The sequence below is a fragment of the Bubalus bubalis genome, chromosome 13, assembly GCF_019923935.1.
Source record: "Bubalus bubalis isolate 160015118507 breed Murrah chromosome 13, NDDB_SH_1, whole genome shotgun sequence".
Taxonomy (NCBI): Eukaryota; Metazoa; Chordata; class Mammalia; order Artiodactyla; family Bovidae; genus Bubalus; species Bubalus bubalis.
The window spans coordinates 78,209,174-78,229,520 of record NC_059169.1 but is presented as its reverse complement, the minus strand read 5'-3'; the positions used below and the strand labels follow the sequence as shown (position 1 = coordinate 78,229,520).

General features: G+C 40.2%; 1 protein-coding gene and 1 pseudogene across 8 annotated transcripts in view; both read right to left on the bottom strand.

Moving 5' to 3' along the window:
* Nucleotides 1-20,347, bottom strand: part of ELF1 (E74 like ETS transcription factor 1) — a 117,287-nt gene that overhangs the window by 31,746 nt on the left and 65,194 nt on the right. The gene's annotated exons all lie outside the window — the stretch shown is intronic.
* Nucleotides 7,272-8,337, bottom strand: LOC112578501 (annotated as a pseudogene).

Sequence of the window (20,347 nt, the reverse complement as noted above, 5' to 3'; positions counted from 1 at the left end):
AACAAGTAATTCAGGAATGTTAACAATAGTAACAATGAATAGTAACAATAGTAACATTCATACATATTCTACATATATAATAAAAATAATATATAAGAATATATATAAAATAATATATACAGAACACATATAATATGTATAAGAATATATAGACAGAATATATATAATATATATATACTATATAAGAACATGTTATATATTATATAACATGTATTATATGATATATATAACATATCCTTATATATATATAAATGCATTCTTATATAAGAATATATTCATATATATATACACACTTGTTACTATTCCTAAATTAAGATTAGATAGTATCCTTCAAGTTTCTTTACTGAAGACCATCAAAGTCTATCTACCTAGTTTTGCCATATCACTTCAACCAGACTCCTTCCTAAGATTTATTTAAAACAAGAATTTCAGGAAGGCCAGAGCTAATCATAAAATGGCCACATTTCTAATAGTTAGCAATAAGATGCAAACTTCCTTTAAGAAATAAGGGAGTCAACACTTTACTGATGATCACACAAAAATACTATGTTTTATTTGGCTGGCTACTTAAAAAATCTTTTTCTCCAAATCCTCTAAATCAACTTTAAAACCTCTCTTCTTTTAAATAATTATACTAAATAAGCATCTCCTCTTCGGTACCTTTCACTTGAATCAGGGAATCTAAGTAAACTCTATCTGTGGTTATCAACCCTGACTATACACTGAGAAACATCTAAAAATATCAGTACCTTACCCTATATGGGACCAAATATATCAGAATATCTAAGCATATGACCAGCGCATGTTATCAAAACTTCTCAGATGATTCCAATGAGAATGCAGAGGTCAGAACCACTGCTCCTGAGAATTACAAGATTCTAAACTGCATTCCTGGGACTTCCCCTGGTGGTAAAGACTCTGCCTTGCAATGCAGCGGACAGGGGTTCAATCCCTGGTCAGGGAACTAAGATTCCACACACCACAGGGCAACTGGGCCCAAGCGCAGGTGCAGCAACTAAAGAGTCCACACACTGCAATTGAGACCCAGTGTGCTCACATAAATTTTTTAAAAATTTAAAAATAAACTGCACTCCCTAAATTGAGTCAACTCTTATTATTTATACCAATGTCTGATTTCCTAGTAATCCAAAGAGACAAACAGTTATATTATTATGTTATGAGATCTTTTGCTATTTGGTACTTGCAGATTACTTTCCTATTTGCTTTTGAAAGAGAATCAAAACAAATCACAAATGATGGGTGGGAAGAGAGAGGAAAGGCTTCTTAGAGTTGGTAAAGAATTTGCCTATCATGTGGGAGACTTGGGTTCAATCCCTGGGTTGGGAAGATCCCCTAGAGAAGGGAAAGGTTACCCATTCCAGTATTCTGGCCTGGAGAATTCCATGGACTGTATAATCCATGGGGTCACAAAGAGTCCGACAGACTGAGCGACTTCAACTATTTCCATAAACAAATTAAACTACAGTAATAAACTGTAGTAGAAAAAAAATGACTAATACAACAACAAACAATAGACTGACTTTTGACTGTTTTGCAACTTTAGTGAAAGTGTTAACAGCTCCAGACAGAAAAAGACAAATACCAGTTTCCGTTTCTATTAATTTCAGGTAAATTTATGACATGTGATGAAAACAAAATTAATAATTTTTTAGCAGCAATAATAAAAATCAAACCAAGTGTTAGCAGAGAGACAATTCCCCAAATTTCAACAGTGTCCACTATACAGTGACTATTTGTTGTGGGTGATGAAAAATGTGGCAATACCATCAAGTTAAAAAAAAGAGAAGATACCAGTCTCTAAGCAGTATGGTACTACTCTGAGAGAGCTTGCTTATTTCCTCAGTATACCACAATCCAAGCCCTAGGCAGATATTTAAGGAACTATGGATCACTATTCCAACTCAATTATTAAGTTTATTCAACAAGTTTTGGGATTTAAAAAAGCAAAAGAATTTTCAAAGAACTTGTTTGCCAAGCTTCTCCAACAGCAGAGCTCAGTCTTGTCAGAGGCTGTTGTGAAACATCCTGCCAAGATCCCTTATGAAACGGCTTAAAATGAAATATCTATCAAATGCTTTCCTAAATGAAAAGCTGATTAAAAACAGTCTTTAAAAATCTCCCCAATGCAGGGACTTCCCTGGCAGCCTAGAGGTTTAGACTCTGCACTTCCACAGCAGGGGCCACAGGCTCGATCCTGTGTGCAGTGTCAAAAGAAAAGAGATTCCCCAATGAAGACAATCCTTCTCAAAGGTAAGATGCAAAATGAGCACGCTTCCAAGTTGCTTGTACCATTTCTTGGGCCTCCAGTTGAGGCAATACCGGGAACAGGCTGGGGGCCCACTACTCCCACAGCCTTCAGTGTCCCCCTGCACTATGCGGCCACTTCAAAGAACACGCAGACTAAGCACAGTGCACTTGCTCCAGAAACCTCTCTTTCAGAGAAATTCCTGTGCCCTCTTTTCCGATCAGAATGCTGTCGAAGCCTCATCCTATGAAGACACCACTTTGAAATGACTTCCTTCACCTTTGATTTAAAAAACAAAAACCTGAGTCCTTATTCTATCAGAACAGGATCTGACAATATTTACCATGCAGCAAACGCACCAGAAATACACACGGTGAAAACAGGATGTGACTTTAAGCGCTCAGGCTCTAGAGTCGGAATGACCCTATTTAAGGCCAGACTGCACAGCGTGGCCTGGGTGCTTGAACTCGGGCAAATTATTCAGTCTCTCTAGGGTTTAGTGTTTGTGTCCAACTAAAATAAGAATAAGAATATCTTCAAGCTGTAAAAATTCAATAACATGTAAATATATCACTTATACTGCATGGCATATATTAAGCATTCAATATATCTTCTTGATGATAAAAATCCTTCAATGTTTGATTTAGATAAAAGCAAGCACTCTTAAAACTTGACTTACCACAAACATATATATGTGCACACACAAATAAATATATACACACATATACAAATCAAATCACACTGTACACACTTTAACACTGTTACATGTAAACTGCATCTCAATATAGCTGTTTGTTGTGTGTGTGGGGGGTGGGGCTTGACTTACTGAAATCTTACACTGACAAGCATGGTTTTTGTTTTGTTTTGTAATGGGGCCATGCCACTCCACATGTGGGATCTTAGTTCCTTGACCAGGGATCAAACCCAAGCCCTCTGCATTGGAAGCATGGAATCTTAACCACTGGATAGCCAAGGCAGTCCTTTTTGTTTTGCTTGTAGTAAGAATAAGTCCTCTCAGAAAACTAGTGCATGAAATACTATAATCTATGGTTTTTCCAGTGGTCATGTATGGATGTGAGAGTTGGACTGTGAAAAAAGCTGAGAGCCTAAGAATTGATGCTTTTGAACTGTGGTGTTGGAGAAGACTCTTGAGAGTCCCTTGGACTGCAAGGAGATCCAACCAGTCCATTCTGAAGGAGATCAGCCCTGGGATTTCTTTGGAAGGAATGATGCTAAAGCTGAAACTCCAGTACTTTGGCCACCTCATGCGAAGAGTTGACTCATTGGAAAAGACTCTGATGCTGGGAGGGATTGGGGGCAGGATGAGAAGGGGACGACAGAGGATGAGATGGCTGGATGGCATCACTGACTCGATGGATGTGAGTCTGAGTGAACTCCGGGAGTTGGTGATGGACAGGGAGGCCTGGCGTGCTGCGATTCATGGGGTTGCGAATAGTCGGACACGACTGAGCGACTGAACTGGACTGAACTGAACTGAACTGAATGTGGCTATCAGTACCAGCAAACAACATTTAGCTTCAACTAAAAGCAAAAGCTGGATACATACGTGTGTTCCTGTTATGCAAATTTATCAAACTGCACACTTACGGTCTGTGTGTCTTTGTGTTTGTGCTATACTCCAATAAAAAGTTTAAAGAGCAGAGGTTCATATGCTAGGAGAAACAAAACCTGAAAATGTCTTCAGCTCAGTATTCTCTAGTTCCCTCAGCTCTGAGCACTGTCCTCCCAGAGAGGTGAAAGGAGCGCAGCTAGGGGGAGGAGACTGAGACCAGGCCAAACACTGGAATAACCTTCCTTTATCCCCTCCTATGGAAAGCAACAAAATGCAAGAAAACCTTTAGCCACAGCACATCTTGGTGAATACACATGCACAAAATTAGGGTGACTGGGGAACAAAATGAGTCAAAATCATAATCCTTTATACAAGCTCCTATGGTATATTTTTTTTAATTATTCTGGAGGACTTGTCTGGTGATGCAGTGGATAAGAATTCTCCTGCCAATACAGGGTTTGATCTCCTGCCAAATGTGGGTTTGATCCCTGGTCCAGGAAGACCCCACGTGCCATGGAGCAACTGAGCCCATGGGCCACAACTAGCGAGGCTGTGCTCCGGAGCCCATGAAAGCAGCTACCCAGCCCGCGTGCCTGACAGCCTGTGCTTGGTAACAGGAGAAGCCACTGCAATGAGAAGCCCTCGCACTGCAACTAGAGAAAGCCTGCATGCAGCCCAGCACAGCCAAGAATAAAATTAAAAAATACTATTTTAGAGGATAGATTAATATATGAACATATCTGTATTGCAAGAGTATAAAACATCACCATCGCCCTTTCTATATAGTTCCCCATCCCCAATAACTTCCACTGTAACCAATTTCCAAAGCGCATTTTAAATGTTTTCAGGAACTGATGCACATAAAACAAGCCAGGATTGTGCAACTGGTCTCTGGGACTCGGCAATAAGTCCTTGGAAAACGATTCTTCACAGCCAGATTCTCAGCATACTTTCAAAGTCTGTCATTAAAACAGCTTCATTATCTGCAAATGAAACACTTCTGTTGACTGACTCAAGCTCTCTTTATAGGAACTGAACCCTTCTAGTCTCATTTTAAAAGAAAAGGAAAAGCTGTTTTAGCAACCAGGCAGCAGGTCTTAGGGAGCTGCGGTGCACCACACACTGGTCTAATCCATAAAGGTTCCTGACTGAAAGTGCAGTGCGTAAATCTAGTTTTTAAATTTCTTAATACTTACATGTACTGGGGGAAAAGCAAAAACCCTACTTATCACAAGTGTAACCCTATAAAAGGCTACCTACTTAATATTCTTCCAGATTCTTTTTTTCCTTCAAGGTTCCTTTTTATCTCTTATATAGGTTAAGACTGGACTTTCTCAAGTCAAAGACTCAACTCCAGTGCAGGTGCTGCCACTTTACAGCTGTGCTTCTGGCAAACATAGCCCTTCATTGCTCCAGAGATGCCTCTCTACAAAGACGCTCTTTAGTCATAAAAGGAAAATCAGCTGCCGTACTGTACACAGTGTGTTGTGAGGATCAAAAGAGAAAATGCACACTGCCTACAGGACCTGTAAAGCTAAAAGACAATAAACAGGACTTTATATAATTAGATGGGCTTCCCTGGCGGCTCAGACAGTAAAGAATCTGCCTGCAATGCGGGAGACCCGGGTTCCATCCCTGAGTCGACAAGATCCCCTGGAGGAGGAAATGGCTTACCACTCCAGTACTCTTGCCTGGAAAATCCCATGGGCAGAGGAGCCTGGCGGGCTACAGTCCATGGGGTCGCAAAGAGTTGGACATGACTGAGCGACGAACACTTTCATGTAGTTAGACAAACACCCATCTTGAAATTAGCCTCTGGCCGTGTGTGCATGCAGATACTTTGCCAGGTTTTGGGATACTGCGTTACACTGGCTCTGTAAAAACGAATTAGGGAATTTCTCTCTCTGACTTGAAACTGTTTAAACGATTCACTAAAGTTTAAGATAACTCACCCACCAAAAACTCTTCCGGGCTACCAGTTTTATGCATATGGAGATTGTTCCCTGGAAATTTCTTCAGGTTGTTATTACTAGTACATTTTCATTTTAAACAAATGACCAAATATTGATCACTACTGCACATTGTAAAAAGTTAAAAACATTTCAATGCACTAGCTCAAGCTGTGTATAAAATTCCTACACCATTCTGTATCATCTTTTTTTTTAAACCTTTAAAATCGTGTTCATTTAGCTTATTTTTAAAATATATAAATTCTAAAAATATATCAAGAGTATCTGATAAGGACTTTTTATAACTTTCAGTTCTGCCAACATTCCCAAAATGCATCCCTGACAACAATATCGCTGGGCATAGGGGCAAGAGGGTAGGGACAGGGTGCTGGGGGCAGGAGTGGGGACAGAGGGGGCAGTCTGAGATAGTCACTGAAGGGACGACCCCTCAGTGTGAGTCAAATTACAACTGGAACTCAGTCATAGAACTGTTTGTCCACCACAGGCATCATTCCTCACATTTAAATTATTCTTCTATTTTTTCCCCTAAAGCCTTTCTTTCCTCTGTCTCTAGTTCCCATATAAGCCCTTGTCCTAAACACTCATTTATTTTGCTTTCTTTTCTCCTCTCTTTTGTCCCACTGATACAACATAAGAGATAAGCTTCATTAAACTATCTTCTAGAGAAGAAGAATGGAAATATGATCAAAGATAAGAATTTACCAAGTTTAAATTTTAGGGCTCTAAAAACCCTAAGTGGTTTAATAACTGGTTGCCCAAAAGCATTCTTTGTTTCTTTTCCAAGATGATGATGATTCTTCATACATTTCCTTTTTCCATATGGGCACCCTGGCTTTTAAAGCATCAATGGCATAGCTCACAGCTTCAAGGGATGCAGCCCTGTGGGCTGCTGCTGCTGCTGCTGCTAAGTTGCTTCAGTCGTGTCCGACTCTGTGTGACCCCATAGACGGCAGCCCACCAGGCTCCTCTGTCCCTGGGATTCTCCAGGCAAGAACACTGGAGTGGGTTGCCATTTCCTCCTCCAATGCATGAAAGTGAAAAGTCAAAGTGAAGTCACTCAGTCGTGTCTGACTCTTAGCGACCCCATGGACTGCAGCCTACCAGGCTCCTCTGTCCATGGGATTTTCCAGGCAAGAGTACTGGAGTGGGGTGCCATTGCCTTCTCCCCTGTGGGCTGAGGACACAGCAATGGTAACGTTTGCTTCTGTCACTGGAACCAAGCCAAGTCGATGAAACACTGCTGTGTGTTTGGCCATTTCTGTCTAATGTCACGACAAATTTTTCTTATCTCATTTTCTGCCATTGGTAGATATGCTTCATACTCTAAGCTAATGACTTTTTTCCCTTCGAAATTATTCCTTGTATTCCCTACAAATAGGGATATTCCGCCACAGAGTGGAGAAATCACTAGCTGTGAGACTTCATCTACTGAAAGCTTCTCAGGTATGAATTTTACTATATCTTTAGATTTCTCTTCAACTTCTTTCATATCTTTTCCAGGTGGCTCAAAAGCACTACCCTCCACTAATGGGAGGGATAACAGCAATTTCGTCTCCTGATTGAAGCAGGAGGAGCTAATCTCCAAGCTCGACATATTCTTGACCAATAGCAAATATCACCTGACTTGTGACATCAGGCAATCCTGGATGGTGTGTTTCTATCTCATTCCACAGCTGCAAGGCTTTTATTTCTTGCAGCACAGAAATGGTCTCTGAGTGAATTCCTGCTATTTCAGCACTTTTTGCAAAATACAACACTTCCACCTGGCCCCGGGGGACCATCCCGCCAGGGAAGTCTCCCCCGGTATCCCGGCTGCGGAAGCCTGTATCATCTCTTAATAGAAATATAAACAAACAAATCAAGTTCTGTCAAAAAATTAATAAGGAAATAAGTAAGTGGATAATAAGGCAAACTATCCACATTCTAAAAGGATGTTTAAATCACAATAGGAATCCAGATAACCTTAGTAAATAAGCCAGGTTATTTTGAACACAACTCTGGGTACCTCTGTAACCCTGCTCTGGGAATGTATTACAGGATTTTAATATAGTTCTTCTGGTTATCCAATAATAAATTCAAGATGATAGTCTACTAGAGAAAATGCAAAAAGCACTATATCACAGGGTGATTTGTGAGAATCAAAGTGTATGTGGAGAAGACTTTGTAAGCTATATAGACCCCTACCAAAAGTTAGGCAGTGTTATTTTTACACTTTACAATACAGCAGATAATGTTTTCCTGGCACAGAGATTAATATCCAAAGCAACATCAGGGCCCAAAATTTTAATACATGCTTCTTTTTAAGATTTTTTTTTTTGATGTGGGCCATTTTTAAAGTCTTTTATTGAACCTGTTACAATATTGCTTCTGTTTTATGTTTTGGCCACAAGGTACATGGGATCTAATGCCTCCCAGGTGGCACTAGTGGTAAGGAACCCACTGCCAATGCAGGAGATGCAAGAGACGTGGGGGCGATCCCTGGGTTGGGAAGATCCTCTGGAGGAGGGCAGGGCAATCCACTGCAGTATTCTTGCCTGGAGAATCCTATGAGCAGAGGAGCCTGGTGAGCTACAGTCAACAGAGTGAGACACAACTAAAGCAACTTAGCACACACACAACTCCCCAACCAGGGATCGAACCTGTACCCGCTGCATTGGAAGGTCAAGTCTGAGCTACTAGACTACCAGGGAAGTCCCAATACATGCTTCAGTCAGTCCCCTCACTTCTCCAATGTCCTAGTTTCTTTATAATTATGTACCTTCTATATTATGATGTAGATAAATATTACATTATAGCCAGTGGCTTTGTACAAGGGAAAAATGATTCAAATTCCTGGTAATAATTACCATAGTCAAAGTCCTTCCTTAGTCTGATTAAAAGGAAACTCATTATGATGCTGTGTAAAACGTATCCTCCAGTTTCTATCTTTGAGGGCTCGTCACTAAATGATAAACTAGAATAAAATAAAAAATAAAATGACATTCTTAATATGGAGGCGGTAAGGGTGGTGATGATGATGAAAACAGTTACTATGTTAAGTATTTCATATGGCTCATGCCAGTCACCCCACAACCCTGCGCTGCCGTTCTGCTGACACTTGTCAGCCAGAGGCAGAGCTGAAATCTGAACCCAGGCAACCTGACTCCAGAGTCCACAAGCTTAATCACTGATAGGTTACAAGTACAGGATCCTACAGATAAATTACAGTCATAATGAAAGTTTCATCACAGCTAAAGTATGGCTTTTAAATACACACACACACACACACACACACACACACACACATTTCCCAATGTACATTGCGTTAGAGCTCCAGCTGAAAAAATTAGTTATTTCTGTCGGCTCTAGTAGAGATGAGTGTTTCTAAAGAAGCCTTTTCTCTTGCTCAGCACCATGAAAAATAGAAAGGTCTAAGTAAAATGTTCTTTTCTCCAGACTTCCCCAAGATAATGTTTGAAATTTCACTGTAAACCCCTGTGAAGCTGACTTAGCTAAGTCTAATCTCATTTTTTTAGGTCTTTCATGACAATTGGCCTTATTTAGTCTTTGCCCAGAGTTTTCTCTTCAGCCAGGATAAATTACAACTTGGCCATGAATCTTGAAAAAAGTAAAATAATCATTGAAAACAACCTTAGGTTTTGTTTTGTTTTGTTTTGTTTTTAACTAGACTGCCCTTTTAAAAAGTTTAATATACTGGCAGGGGGTGTGTTATCTGTATATGTGTGTGTATTATCTGTGTGTGTGTGTAGCTAGCTAAGTATGAACAGAGTCAATTATGGGTTTAACAAAAAAAAGGTAAATTTTGGGAGGTGTAGAAGGCAGTGGCACCCCACTCCAGTACTTTTGCCTGGAAAATCCCATGGACGGAGAAGCCTGGTGGCTGCAGTCCATGGGGTCGCGAAGAGTCGGACACGACTGAGCGACTTCACTTTCACTTTTCACTTTCATGCATTGGAGAAGGAAATGGCAACCCACTCCGGTGTTCTTGCCTGGAGAATCCCAGGGACGGCGGAGCCTGGTGGGCTGCCGTCTATAGGGTCACACAGAGTTGGACATGACTGAAGCGACTGAGCAGCAGCAGTAAGTTTTAACCAGGTTTAAATATTTACTTGCAAACTAACTAGGCAACATCACAACAGTCACTCCTGGACTGATAAATGTTCAAAATATGCAGATTCTATATAACTCAAAGAATTTAAGTATAATCATATTTAAAGAGGTAATTTCTACTTCTAAAAGATGAAGCTTGACAAGACTCTTACATATGCATAATTCATAAAATAAAATGAAGCACAACATTTGCGAACATAGTAGTTTGGCTACAACGAAACTAAGAATGAAATGTCACACTAGCTGATCACAGACAATGACAGAAATTAGTCACTGAACAATTCCAGATCAAACTATGTCAAAAGAAACTTAACATGTTACAATGTCAAAGGGGAGAGCTCCCCTACAGAATGAATCTCCCAGATTTTTAAAATCCTGAATAACAAATTTATTGGCTTATCCTAGAAACATGTCGGTCATATTCAAGTATCAAAGAAAAAATCAGAAAACATTTTTTATAAAAACAGGGTACATGAATTTGTCTGGTATCCACGTCATAGAAACTGCCTTCATTTCCTCCCTTATCCAAGACAACTGAGTGACAGAGAGCTCAGAGTGCAACATGACAAACTTCAACGCTTCTTTACCTCAGGTCATAAACACAGCAACCACCACATTTATTGACTGCTTCCTTTGTGCCAGGCTCTTACTAAATATTTTACGTAAACATTTAAAGCTCATAACCTTGGGACATAGCTTTCACTTTTGGAAGAGGAAATCAGAGTTCAGTGCAATTTAAAATCTTGTCTCAAGTTACATAGTAAGTGGCAGAGCCCCGTTTCCAAGTTGATACTCTTGATGTCACATCACAAAGACTCTTCATTAAAAAGAGGTGGGAACAGATTAAACAGATAGATCGCTGGTGATCACAATTCTTCTTTCCAAGAAAATAATGGCATAATATTAAGAATTCTGGTTAATGTTAAAAAAAATTCTGCCTGTATTCTACTTATTTAATATCAGGCATATTAGATTTATGAACATTATTAGGGGCTTTGCTTTGCTAAATTCACATTTTAACAAACCTTTAACAATCAGTTTTCTTTTTACTTCACTAAATCAAGGACATTAACTTCATCAATAATCTCCAAATAGCCTTGAAGATGACAATGGCTTTAAAAAAGGGAAAGGCCAGTAACACAGTAATACCATCTGCTTATATATCTTATTCTAAATGCGTTATGTGTTAAGTTAAATAGAAAGGGGGCAAAAAATTTCAAGATTATATAGATAAACTGAGTTACATCAAAGAGGTACTATTTACGCAGCAAGGCTGCTCTGGGTGACAGAGTACTTACTTTCTAGGAGATCAGAGATTGCTAATTCTATTCTTTCTCTCTCTGTCACACACACACACACACATACACACACACACAAATCTGATCAACACAAACCTCACTGAAAAAATAGCATTCTTCTGAAAGGTATATAAAGTGTATAACTGCAACGTAGTATTAACAATACAATGGAACATTATTCAGTAACAAAAAGGTGGTACTGATTGATGCTACAACAGGGATGAACTCTACACTCTACTAAAAGTCAGTCATAGGAGACCACACTCTGCATGCCACTTACAGAAATGTGCACAAGAGTCAAATCCACAGAGACAAAAAGCAGATTAGTGGTTGCCAATGGAGGGGGGGACATGGAGGGAAGAATATCACATGAGTGAGTACAGGCTTCTTTTGGAGGTAGTAAAAGTGTTCCAAAGTTGGTTATGGTGATAGACGCACAACTCTGTTTACATACTAAAAGCCACTGAATTACACATTTTAAATAGGTAAATTATATGGCATATAAGTTATATCTCTATTAAACTGTTATTTAGGGAATTCCCTCGTGGTCCAGTGGTTAGGACTCTGAGCTTTCACTGCCAAGGGCCTGGGTTCAATCCCTGGTCAGGAAACTAAGATCCCTCTGTCAGACTTTATTTTGGGGGGCTCCAAAATCACTGCCGGTGGTGACTGCAGCCATGAAATTAAAAGACACTTACTCCTTGGAAGGAAAGTTATGACCAACCTAGATAGCATATTCAAAAGCAGAGACATTACTTTGCCAATAAAGGTCTGTCTAGTCAAGGCTATGGTTTTTCCAGTAGTCATGTATGGATGTGAGAGTTGGACTGTGAAGAAAGCTGAGTGCCAAAGAATTGATGCTTTTGAACTGTGGTGTTGGAGAAGACTCCTGAGAGTCCCTTGGACTGCAAGGAGATCTAACTAGTCCATTCTAAAGGAGATCAGTCCTGGGATTTCTTTGGAGGGAATGATCCTGAAGCTGAAACTCCATACTTTGGCCACCTCATGCAAAGAGTTGACTCACTGGAAAAGCCTCTGATGCTGGGAGGGATTGGGGGCAAGAGGAGAAGGGGACGACAGAGGATAAGATGGCTGGATGGCATCACCGACTCAATGGACGTGAGTTTGAGTGAACTCTGGGAGTTTGTGATGGACAGGGAGGCCTGGCGTGCTGCAATTCATGGGGTCGCAAAGAGTTGGACACAACTGAGTGACTGAACTGAACTGAACTAGGCAGGTGGTGCAGTCAAAAAAAAAAAAAAAAAAAAAGGCAAAACTGAAGAAATCCCTGTTATCAAATAGAATGAATAACATTTTCCTTTTGCTAATATAAAAAAATGCAAAATATAATAATTCTTCCACATTTAAAACTACTTTTTTTTTTTTTTACACCATTTACGTGTATCACGGGCTGGCATTATCCAAATACAGTTGTGTAAGGCACAAGCTGCCTTGCAACTCCCAGCTTTAGTATTTGTAGGCAAGTTGCTCTCCTTCTCTGAGCCTCACTTACCCTTCTGTAAAGGAAGAATTAGAATACTTATTTCAAAGATTGTTGTAAGGATTAAATAGGATAATATACGCAAAGCACATAGCAGAGTATGCAGAGCAAAATGCTAAGTGAACACCAGTTACTGAAACTCAAAACTGAATGCTTCTGGAGCCAAACTGGTCCATGTCCTACCCTGTACAATGATCTCATCCATATTCATTTTAAGACGTTGTCACAGGGCCTCAGTGTGATGGTTGGAGGATATTTAGAGGAAACCTCTGCAAAAGAGAGTAATAAGTTCCTACTCCCCTCACTAACTCTTCTTTCTTACCAACTATCAGCTTCTTTGCCACCAATAGTTGGAAGGGAGATAAGACAGGCCAAACTCCAGGCCACGGGTAGGGTTGGCCCTTCACATAATCTGCCTTATTCAAAGTCAGACTTTTCCAAAAGATAATAAGGCTCGTCACTGGGGGCTCTATCGCATAACCCCTTTGATAAAGGCTTTGCAAAATGTACAGAACAAGCAATCGACATCGCTGGTGGCACAGGGGATGAGAGTCCACCTGCCAATGCAGGCAGGTTCAATCCCTGGTCGGGGAAGACTCCAAATGCTGTGGAGCAACTAAGCCCGTGTGCCTCAACTACTGAGCCTGTGCTCTAGAGCCCAGGAACTGCAGCTCCTGAAGCCCATGCATCCAGAGCCTGAGCTCTGCAACAAGAGAAATGACCATGATGAGAAGCCCACACACTGCAGCCAAGAGGAGCCCCACTTGCCGCAACTTGAGAAAGCTCGGGCAAAGCAATGAAGGCCCAGTGCCGCCAAAAACGAAGAACTTTTTAAAAAGAGACAAGCAATCTCTGTATGCTAGTTTTACAGATGGTCAAACTTTTAATGCATCTGATAAATGTGAACTGCCAAGATTAAGAATGAGGATGACAGGAACAGACAGAGCAGTCGGCATACCTGGAACTCTAAGTGAATAACAGAGGATCTAGCCTGTCCATGTACAGGTTAGTAACATGATTTCAGCTTGCTGTCCCCACAACACTGGTGCTGAGCAAGTTACACACGGAACACTGTCAACACATTCCTTCTGCTTGAAGCTAAACTAACTTCCTGGCTTAACAGAATTTTACCATTTCAACTAAAAAACGGCAGGTTGACGTGATCTATACTTTTCTCAGTGAACAAAATACGACCTTATTCTCAAGACACAATCATGTCAAAAACTCCCTCTCTACAACTTGAATGAGTATCTCAAGAAAACTTTCAATGGATACTTACTTATTGATAATTTCAATTAACAAAACTTAAGTTATAACGAGGTGGCTTTCACTAAACACATTTAACAGAATAGTTCCAAATACCTTTTCAGAAAACAAAACAAAACTCCATGAATATTTGTTTCTGGTCTCGGAATGGTGCTGACATGCCACACTGCCCATGCACTAAGTGAGGATGTGGACAAACAGGTCCCGGGGGAAAAAAATTGTAGTCGAGAGAGCTGTGGGGCAAGATATCACCCTCATTCAAAGGCCTTCTGATGCAATAAGGGCCATAACAGAAACATACATAGACAGCCCACATCATTTTGCCAATAGGATTAAGAGAAGAAAAACCTTTAAGATGACTCAGCCAATCAATGTATTACCAGTTCAGTCCCTCAGTCGTGTCCAACTCTTTGCAACCCCATGGACTGCAGCACGCCAGGCTTCCCTGTCCATCACCAACTCCCGGAGCTTGCTCAAACTCATGTCCATCAAGTCGGTGATGCCACCCAACCATCTCATCCTCTGTCGACCCCTTCTCCTCCTGCCTTCAATCTTTGCCAGCATCAGGATCTTTTCCAATTGAGTCAGTTCTCATCAGGTGGCCAAAGTACTGAAGCTCCAGCTTCAGCATCAGTACTTCCAATGAATATTCAGGACTGATTTCCTTTAGGATGGACTGGTTGGATCTCCTTGCTATCCAGGGGACTCTCAAGAGTCTTCTCCAGCACCACAGCTCAAAAGCATCAATTCTTCAGTGCTCAGCTTTCTTTATAGTCTAAATCGTCTAAATCTCACATCCATACATGACTACTAGAAAAACCATAGCTTGGACTAGATGGACCTTTGAAAGCAAACGTCTGCTTTTTAATATGCTGTCCAACTTGGCCATAACTTTTCTTTCAAGAAGCAAGTGTCCTTTGATTTCATGGCTGCAGTCACCATCTGCAGTGGTTTTGGAGCCCCCAAAAATAAAGTATGTCACTGTTTCCATTGTTTCTCCATCTATTTGCCATGGAGTGATGGAACCGGATGCCACGATCTTAGTTTTTTGAATGTTGAGTTTTAAGCCAGCTTTTTCACACTCCTCTTTCACTTTCATCAAGAGGCTCCTTAGTTCCTCTTCACTTTGTGCCATAAGGGTGGTGTCATCTGAACATCTGAGGTTATTGATAATTCTCCTGGCAACCTTGATTTCAGCTTGTGCTTTATATAAATTATTTTAAAGGCATGGAGACTACCAAGAGGGGAAGGCAGCCCTTTCTTCAAGTAGCACTTATCTGGGAAGTTAATGTATATATAAAAAATTTCACATGGCAAATGTATGACGATGACACTAAGTCATGCAGGAATAACAGAAGAAACTTGTTAATCACTTAAGAGATGATTTTAGGTTAAGCTCCCAGAAAAAGTAGGTTTTGTCCTAAGATTCTGAAAGATGGTTAGAACTTAGAACAGGTAACAGGTATGGATGTGGAAGGTCAAACAGTGGGGAAGCAGGAAAGCAACTGGGAAAATTATACAGTGGGTTGGCAAAATTAACACAGTACAAGAAAGAAAAGAGCCTGAAACAGTCGCACTATGAAAAGCTTCTAACCGAAAGTTAAGATTTTAGATGGATTATACAGTCAAGAGAAATCTATCAAAAGTTTTGATATATTCTACTCTTTTGAAACATTTCTTCCTCTTCATGTGTCAAATAAATGAGATCTTCCTTCAAGATCCAGCTCACCAAATGTAATTTCCACAGGGAAGCTTTCCCAAGTTGCAGTGCAGTCCAAGGTTCCCTCCTCTGTATCCACAGCATTTTGGGCTAACCTCTGCTTCACTCAGTTGTGCCCAACTCTGCGCAACCCCATGGACTGTAGTCCACCAGGGCCCACTGTCTGTGGAATTTTCCAGGCAAGAATTGACTGGAGTGGGTTGCCATTTCCTCTTCCAGGGGATCTTCCTGACCCAGGGATCGAACCCATGTCTCTTATATCTCCTGCATTGCAGGCTGATTCTTTACCGTCTGAGCCACCAGGGAAGTTACACTGAATAGTGATTCCGAAACACTGCATGAGAATTAATCGGCAGCTTGGTGAAAAGACAGCAAGCACTGTTTATCTTTTAGCGTCTGGGAATCAGCAGTCAGACCACACTAGTTTATATCCTAAGAATGAAAGCCATAAGGCCGTGTTCTTACACAGATGGGATTTTATAAAAATATTTGTTTCATTTTCCCTAGCATGTCACCAACCTTCTCCCTGGTGGAGCTAAGTCTATTAAGCACAAATAACTATTATATGCTAAATTCTACTTTTAGAACCAACAACTAAAAAACCAAAGTGTAATTAATGTATCAAAGTTATAAAAAGCATTAAACTACCAGCTGTTTTTCACACAATTAACTTCTGGAATATTTGAGCTTATAGTCAATTTTCCTTCTCTTTAGAAACTTATGTCTGCAACCTTCAGCTTTCTTTTTATTCTTATACATTCACCAGGCAAACATACCTGTTCAATAAGGTCAAACAAGGCACCTTCAAATAAAAGTATACTGTAATTCACTACTGATGGTGTGGCTCTCCCACAGAAGTACCTTATCTCACCGAACAAACAGACCTAGCTTGGAACAGACGGCAAGAATACACTTCTAAATGGCTTGTCAGAAATACTGTATTTTAATGCATATATATGGAATTTAGAAATACAGTGACAACGATCCTACATGCAGGGTAGCAAAGGAGACACAGATGTAAAGAACAGACTTTTGGACTCAGTGGGAGAAGGTGAGGGTGGGATGTTTTGAGAGAATAGCACTGAAACATGTATATTACCATATGTGAAACAGATGGCTGCTGCCAAGTTTAATGCATGAAGCAGGGCACCCAAAGCCAGCACTCCAAGACAACCCAGAGGGATAAGGTGGGGAGGGAAGGGGAAGGTGGGTTCAAGAAGCGGGGAGACACATGTATACCTGTGGCTGATTCATGCTGATGCATACATGAAAAAAAAAACCCATCACAATATTGTAATTATCCTCCAATTAAATAAATAAATTAATAAATAAATAAATATATGGCTTGTCAGGATCAACAATATTGATATTTCCTTTCCAATACCCCCTTCTTCATCCTTGCCCAGAGGAATCCTTCCATGCAATTCTGAAAAGAGTAGGAATTGATATAAGGGGAAATGATCAAGGTGGTCACAACCACACATTAATGGTGTCAATTTCTTTAGACAAATACACTAATAACCACAAACCATAACCAAAAGCAGGAAATATATTCTCATCTGGTGCCTTCAAAACAGTGATTTTATAAAGACCAACAAATTAACCCAATATAGGATCAAAAAATACAGCAAATTATTTTAAAGACAGAAATATTTTTTAACTTTGAAAAGTCAAAATCCCAATAGAGCTATATAACTTAACAAGTCAGTCCTAAAATTCATTCAAAACTCTACCCCAATTTTTGGAAGGGGAGGAAGAATATCTGAAAAGATATCATACCTATGAAGTGATACTAATAAAAAGCAATGTGATATTGGCACAATAAAAAACAAGTAAATGTAATAAAATACACAAGTTCAAAACTAGTCTATACATATGGTAATTTAGTATATAACAAGAGCAGCAGTCTTAGTGTAGAAATCATAAAACTCAGTAAATGGTGAAGAGCCAATATCCCCATTTGTAGGCGAGGAGACTTGTCACATTCCTATACCTTGCATCCTATAAAAGCAGTTTTCATATGGACGAAGGCATTAAACCCATAAAATATAAAAAGACTAGTAAATAGTGTTAGGGGTAAGTAAAGCTTTCCTAAAGAAAAATCACCCCCCAAATTGGTAAATTTTATGATATAAATAGGTGTCTCTGGTGGCTCAGACTGTAAAGAATCTGCCTACAGTATGGGAGACCTAGGTTTGATCCCTGGGTTGGAAAGATCCCCTAGAGAAGAAAATGGCAACCCACTCCACTATGCTTGCCTGGAGAATTCCACAGACAGAGGAACCTGGTGGGCTACAGTCCATGGGATTGCAAAAAGTCTGACGTGACTGAGCAACTAACACATGACCGAACTATTTTAAATTTCCACAGGGCACAAGACACCATGTGGCTAAAAGACAGCCCAGATTGGGACGATATATGCACGCTGTGTGTCACTAAAAGGGAGTTATCCATTAACTGTGTCATGAATTAGAAGACAGTGACACTGATGCAAATTCAGAACATATAAAGAACTCCTACCAGGCAAAAGGATCTTAGCAATTCAAAGAAAATTCACATGAACAATCAATAAAGTTAATGCAACATCCCATAACCTCACTACTAGTAGTCAATGCAAATTAAATGGAAAACTGTAATTTTCACCCAAAAGACTGACCCAAAAGAACGGATTTATTAGTGATGTACTGTTACGGTATTCTTAGAGACATGGGAATACCAGACCACCTGACCTGCCTCCTGAGAAACCTGTATGCAGGTCAGGAAGCAACAGTTAGAACTGGACATGGAACAACAGACTGGTTCCAAATCGGCAAAGGAGTACATCAAGGCGGTATATTGTCACCCTGCTTATTTAACTTACATGCAGAATACATCATGAGAAAAGCTGGGCTGAAAGAAGCACAAGCTGGAATCAAGATTGCTGGGAGAAATATCAATAACCTCAGACATGCAGACAACACCACCCTTATGGCAGAAAGCAAAGAACTAAAGAGCCTTTTGATGAAAGTGAAAGAGGAGAGTGAAAAAGTTGGCTTAAAGCTTAACATTCAGAAAATGAAGATCATGGCATCCAGTCCCATCACTTCATGGCAAACAAATGGAGAAACAGTGACAGACTTTATTTTGGGGGGCTTCGAAATCACTGCAGATGGTGACTGCAGCCATGAAATTAAAAGACACTCCTTGGAAGGAAAGTTATGACCAACCTAGACAGCATATTAAAAAGGAGAGACATTCCTTTGCCGCCAAAGGTCTGTCTAGTCCAAGCTATGGTTTTTCCAATAGTCATGTATGGATGTGAGAGTTGGACCATAAAGAAAGCTGAGTACCAAAGAATTGATGCTTTTGAACTGTGGTGTTGGAGAAGACTCTTGAGAGTCCCTTGGACTGCAAGGAAATCCAACCAGTCCATCCTAAAGGAAATCAGTCCTGAATGTTCATTGGAAGGACTGATGTTGAAGCTGAAACTCCAATACTTTGGCCACCTGATGTGAAGAGCTGACTCATTTGAAAAGACCCTAATGTTGGGAAAGATTGAAGGCAGGAGGAGAAGGGGTCGACAGATGATGAGATGGTTGGATGGCATCACTGACTCGATGGACATGAGTTTGAGCAAGCTCCTGGAGTTGGTGATGGACAGGGAGGCCTGGAATGCTGCTGTTCATGGGGGTTACAAAGAGTCAGACATGACTGAGCAACTGAACTGGACTGTTATGGTAGCAGGAACTGATACAGCTTTCTCAAGAATGATTTGGCAGTCCGTTTAGCTTATACTTTTAGTAAACTCAGTAATTCTACTTTTTAAAATCAACTACAGAAATAGTCATACAAGTGTACAAAGATATACTATACAAACATGTGAACACACCTGTGTAATAATGAAATGATATGGCTCAGTTAATATTACTATATGCTAGGCATGGTTCTAAGAACTTTATGTGTATCGACTCATTTAATTTTCATAATAACTCTACCTTTAGAATCAAGTCTGTTATTATCATCTCCCTCTTGCAGATAAGGAAACTAAGACACAAAGAAGTTAAGTAACTTGCCCAAAGTCACAGAGGTAATAAGCAGTGGAGCAAGAATTCAAATCCAGGTGCTCTGACTTCAGTATCTGAGCTCTTAACCAATATAAGTTTACTGCTGCTAAGTCACTTCAGTCGTGTCCGACTCAATGGCAGCCCACCAGGCTCCCCCGTCCCTGGGATTCTCCAGGCAAGAACACTGGAGTGGGTTGCCATTTCCCTCTCCAATGCATGAAAGTGAAAAGTGAAAGTGAAGTCGTTCAGTCGTGTCCGACCCTCAGTGACCCCATGAACTGCAGCCTACCAGGCTCCTCCATCCATGGGATTTTCTAGGCAAGAGTACTGGAGTGGGGTGCCATTGCCTTCTCCGATTATAAGTTTACTGCCTCCCAAACCAGGATATTCATTTATAATATAATAGCAAAATATTGGGACTAGCCAATTGTCCGTGATCAAATACTGGTAAAATAAATTATGATCCATCCACTATGTAGAAAAACAAATGACGTGGTGCTGGCGTAGGTACACGCAAGTATTTGTAATACATTAAGTGAAAATTAGTCACAAAAAAGATACTGCATTCTTTCATTTGTATCTTAAAAATAACTTCTGTAT